Genomic DNA, 6,000 nt, shown 5'->3' with positions numbered 1-6,000 from the left:
CCATTCCTGGCCATCTTGCAGCATCTCACACCCTCACAGATGCTATCTCACACCCTTCACAGTTAAAGTTCTACCTGCAATTCATACCTTGTACTCTGTAATTTTATATAAGGAATGCATGTTTGGTTCATACAATCTAAACTCTTCTTGTGTCGTTAACATTATACTAACAGTTTTTTATATGCCTCCCTCCTGATTTAATGATTTTATATCCCTTAGTTTTCCCTCTGTCTGTCATGTTTAATCTATTTTTAAGACTGTCATTAAACCAAGCTCCATATTATTTAAGTTAGTAACTTCTCGTGGGTGTTTTATTGTGCTCTCTGCAGTATCCTGGAATGATTTACTACATAAATGCACTCTCTGTTATTACGGCTGTATTCAAGTCCATTTTGACCACTTGCAAGTCTGTGGTCACTCTGCAAGTAGCATAACCCTAATCAGTATAGCAGCACTATGACCACTTTGCACTAAAATTGACTTTTTATGTTCTAATCGTGTACATTCTTATAAAAGTTGTACTGTATATAATTTGTTTAATTTATGTTTTCTTGTGAATGCTGCTTATCTGCTGCTATGTGCCTGTGATGCTGCTGCAAGTTTTTCATTGTACTTGTGCACACATGTACTTATGCATATGACAATAAACTCGACTTTGACTTTGACTTTGAACCAATGTGCTTCAGAGGTCACTGGCTTCATGGTAAAGGAACAGTTTACTACCTGGTTTTATGTCCGTGTAACCTGGGTTCCTTGGTCCCAGAGAGAACCTGTACACATGAAGAGTCTAATCTCCATAATTTTAAGGACTTTAATCAAATCTCACATTCACTGTTCTAAAGTCAAAAGCTTTAAGACAGTGAATGTGAGATTTGATTTGTGAGCTTTCTTAGCCTATCAAGCCGATTAGAAGTTTTTACATTAATTAGCCAGTAAATAGTCCAAATTTTCAGGGACTCCATTTCACCTTTCTGGTGAAGACCAGAAGTGGACACAGCAACCTCTCAGATGGCTCCAATTACACTGGCCTGGAATCTGTTTTCGGAGATCTCTGGTGATCTTAGAATGAGTCTGCTCCTTCATGATAGTATGAAACATTCAGAACGGCTCAGTGACTACAGATTAGAATATGGTTTGCAGATACGCAGTTGATACATAGCAGTGTACTTGGGTCTAGCTACAGGCACCTTCTCAATGATAATATACTCGTCGTTGAATCAGAATGGGTCAATTTGGTTCACATACTGGACATTGCCAGTGAGGAGAGTTTTCTTATGTTCATTTTTAGGATCTAGGCATCATCAGCATTTATTGTCCAAGCCTTATTGCCCGTAAGAAAGAAGTGGTGAGCTGCCTTCTTCATTCACTACAGTTCTTCAGGTGACGGTTCTCCCACAGTGCAGTTGGGGAGAGAGTTCCAGGATTTAAACTCAGTGAAGATGAAGGACCAGTGACTTATTTCCAAGTCAGGATAGTGGGAACCTGCAGAAGGTGGCATTCCTGTGCACCTGCTTCCAAGTCACAGGTTTGGGAGGTTCTGTTGGAGTAAACTGGACAAGTAACTGTGGTGCATTTCCTAGATGGCACACATGAAGACACTGTGTACAAATGATGGAGAGAATGAATGTTTATGGAAAACCACCACCTGGAAGTTGCCCTCTAAGTTGCACACCATCCTAACTTGGAAATATACCACTGTTCCTTTACCGTTGTTGGGTCAAAATACTAGAATCCCTCCCTAACAGCATTGTGAGTATACCTGCAACTTGAACTGCAGCAGTTCAAGAATTGGAATTGGAACTGGTTTATCATTGTCACATGTCCCAAGGTACAGTGAAAAACTTGTCTTGTATACTGTTCATACAGATCAATTCATTACACAGTGCATTGAGGTAGTACAAGGTAAAACAATAGCACAATGCAGAATAAAGTAAAACAGCTACAGGCAAAGTGCAGTGCAGGTAGACAATAAGGTGCAAGGTCATAATGAGGTAGGTTGTGAGGTCAAGAGTCCATCTTATTGCACTAGGGAACTATTCAATTGTCTTATAACAGAGAAAGAAGCTGTCCTTGAGCCTGGTGGTATATGCTTTCAGGCTTCTGTATCTCCTGCCTGATAAAAGAGGGAAGAAGAGAGAGTGTCTGGGGTGGATGGGGTCTTTTATTATGCTGCTGCTTTACCAAGGCAGCAAGAAGTGTAGACAGAGTCCATGGAGGGGAGGCTGGTTTCTGTGATGTGATGTGCTGAGCTGTGTCCACAACTCTGCAGTTTCTTGTCAGGGTCAGAGCAGTTGCCATACCAAGCCGTGATGCATCTGGTAAGGATGCTTTCATCACCAAGGCAGCTCGTATCTCCTTCTCAAGGACAATTAAAGATGGGCAATTAAGTGTTGGCTCAGCCTGTAAAACTACATTCCTTGAATGAATTAAAAAAAAGGGTAGCAGTTGGGGTGCCAACCAAGCCGACTTGTTGAGAGTTCTGAAGCTGCTCTCATCTAGCAAGTGGAGAGTTCTCCATCATGCTCTTGATTTGTGCCTTGCAGATAGTGTAAAGGTTTGGGGAGTCGGCAGGTAAGACACTCGCCACAGGATACCCAGCCTCTGACCTGCTCTTGTAGTCACACTATTTCTGTGCCTGGTCCAGTTGAGTTTCTGGCCAATGGTGACCCACAGGATATTGATGGTGGGGAACACAGCAATGCTGATGTCAAAAGGTTAGATTCTCTCTTGTTGGAGATGGTTATTGTGGGGTAAAAATGTTACTTGCTACTTATCAGCCCATGCCTGAATGTTGTCAAGGCCTGCTTTCTGGGCTATGTTTCTGCATCACCAATAGCTTCTGTAAAGTATTTCAAACTGTTCCTTGCAGGGCCATGATGACTTAACTGAAATATCTGGTTACCCCAAACAGGTTGTAAACCAGTGTGTAAAAGGCAACTGGTCCCCTCATTAACCATGTAACTCTTAACAAGCCTCTAAAGTCATTGAACGTTTTTAATCAATTATAAATCTAATCATCCTTATTTTCTGTTATATTTTTATACTATAATTAGTTGGAGATAACAAAAAATAAAGGAAAGTACTCCTTGTGGGAGTGATGTACATGGCTCCTGAAAAGTAATTGCACGGTAGGAGGGTATACGTTAAATGGCAGGACTCTTAGGAGCATTGATGTACAGAGAAATCTTTGGGTCCAAGTCCATAGCTTCCTGAAAGTGGCAACACAAGTAGATAGGGTGGTAAAGAAGGTGTATGGCATGCTTGCCTTTATTGGTTGGGGCATTGAGTATAAGAGTCAGGAAGTCATGTTGTAGTATAAAGGTTTTGATAAGGCCACATTTGGAGTATTGTATTTACAGTTCTGATTGCCCCATTACAGGAAGGATTTGGAGGTTTTGGTGAGGGTGCAGAAGAGAATTACCAGGATGCTGCCTGGATTACAGAGTATTAACTATAAGGAGAGGTTGGACAAACCTGCATTGTTTTCTCTGGAGCGTTGGTGCTGAGGGGAGACCTGATAGAGGTTTATAAAATTATAAGAGCATAGATAGGATGGATTTGACATTTCCCAGGTGGAAATGTCAAATATTAGAGGACATAGCTTTAAGGTGAGAGGGGCAATGTTTAAAGGAGATGTGCAAGTGAAGTTTGTTTTTACACAAAGAGTGGAAGGTGCATGGAATGCACTGCCATGGGTTGTTGGTGGAAGCAGGAACAATAGCGGCATTTAGATATGCACATGAACATGCAGACAGATGGGATTAATTTAAATTGGAATCATGGTTGGCATAAACATTGTGGGCCAAAGGGCCTGTTCCTATGCTGTGTTGTTCTATGTTCTGCTATTATGTGTTCTGTTTGAGGGAGAGAAGAATGGGTTCAAGACTTGTATTCTAAACTGAAATAAGGGAAGTTATTAGGGCATGGAAACAGCTAGCTAAAGTAAACAGGAAAATTAAGTTAAGGGACTGGCCAATCAAAATGCAGTGAAATATATTTAAAGGGATCCTTCAAAATAAATAGAATTAGATACATGCAGGAATCTGTTGTAAGGGGGTAATAACAGGATATTTAGAAAAGCATCAGATTATTATAATGATAATAATGACAGGCAAAACTGTGGCAGAACAAAGGACTGTTGTTACGGAATAGGAGGCTGAGTTTAGTTGAGGCATATTTCCATGAGAAGCAAAGGAAGAATAAACAAGTCCAGAGCTTCCTGGATAATGAAAGAGATATAGTGGAAGATAAACCAACAAAGGCTGGTTGTGATAAGTGTCAGGTTGTAAATACCATCAAGGACCAGGCTGATAACAAAAGAATCGCAAGCGAAGTGAAAATTTAGAATAAGAACAGCAATAAGATCACATGAGGAAAGATTAGGTGCCAACATAAGTAGGAATCTAAAAGTGTTCTCTAGGCATATAGATAGTAAAAGGGCTGTACATGGAGTAGTAGGGCCTAAGAAGGAAGAAAATATAAACTCGGGTAGAGGCGGTTCGAACCACAGAACACTACAGCACAGAAAAAAGGCCATTCAGCCCTTCTAGTCTGTACCGAAACGTTATTCCGCTAGTCCCATTGACCTGCATCCAGTCGATAACCCTCCAGACCTCTCCCATCCATGTATCTATCCAATTTATTCTTAAACCTTAAGAGTGAGCCCGCATTTACCACATCAGATGGCAGCTCGTTCCACACTCGCACCACTCTCTGAGTGAAGAAGTTCCCCCTAAACCTTTCCCCTTTCACCCTAAGGCCATGTCCTCTCATACTTATTGCTCCTAATCACCCTCCCTCCTGAGAATATCAAGAACTCGATCCTAATCTAAAAGAATACTTTGTATCTGGTGCTTCAAAAGTAATGGTGAAGGAGGAGGCAGTTGACACACTAGATGTGTTTAAAAATATGATAGCATAGAGGTATCAGAAAAGTTGGCTAATCATGAAGAGGATAAGAAACCAGGGCCGGATGAGATGCATCCTAGGGTTTTGAGGGAAGTACTGCAGGAAATCATAGCAGCATTGACCATAATCTTTCAATGCTCTTCAGATACACTGGAGATAAGGTAATGCAAAACAGGCTTATCAGCAAATTTGAAGCCCATGGCATAAAGGACATTGATGGCATGAAGATGAAGTTGTCTAAGTAACAGACAACAGAGGACCATGGAGAATGGGTGTTCTTGTTTTACATGATGGTCGTTTTTTGCATTTAAGGAAGGCAAATAGTAGTGTTCCCAGGTATTGGTATTAGAGCCTTTGCTGCTTTTGATCTATTTTAATGACCTAGGTTCAGCGTGCAAGCCACAATTTTAAAATTTGCAAATGACACAGAACTTGCAAAGAGCATGGTGATAAATTGCAGCAGGACATAAACAGCCTGGTGGAGAGGGCAGACACATGGCAGATGAAGTTTAATGTGGAGAAACGTGAGGTAATGCATTTTGTTAGGAAGAATAAGGAGAGACGATATAGAATAAAGGAAACTGTTCTAAAAGGGGTGCAGGAACAGAGGGACCTAGGAGAATGGGTGCACAAGTCATTGAAAGTGAGAAAGTAGTTAGTAAGGCATACACATTCCTTAGAATTTTCTTCCAATTGAAGTACGGCTTGTTTCTCACCTCCATCCCAGGCTTTGGGTGTTGTAGCACAGCCTCATTCACCATGTTGGTTCTTGATGGGACAACTCGGGTCATTTCACTTCTGCCCCCACAGGAAGTTGCCTCATGGCCTTCATGTCCATGTCAACCAAGGTCGGTGAGGACTGCCTGCCTGCCATAATCTGCTGGTGGGTGTGGTAGCAGTCTATGAAGACCCTCCTAGTGTGCCTTTCGCCATTTTCCTTCAGCAGAGTCATCATGTGGCCAGAGATTTGGAAGCATTAACCAGGATACATTGGTAATCCATATGGTTCTCTTGGAAAAGTCTGGTTCTTTATAATCTGAAATTCCAAAGATTGTGTTCAATGCCATTACATTTGGAATTGAAATGACCATG

Source organism: Pristis pectinata, chromosome 1 (genome assembly GCF_009764475.1).
Source record: "Pristis pectinata isolate sPriPec2 chromosome 1, sPriPec2.1.pri, whole genome shotgun sequence".
Classification (NCBI taxonomy): domain Eukaryota; kingdom Metazoa; phylum Chordata; class Chondrichthyes; order Rhinopristiformes; family Pristidae; genus Pristis; species Pristis pectinata.
Note: the sequence above shows the minus strand (reverse complement) of the source record.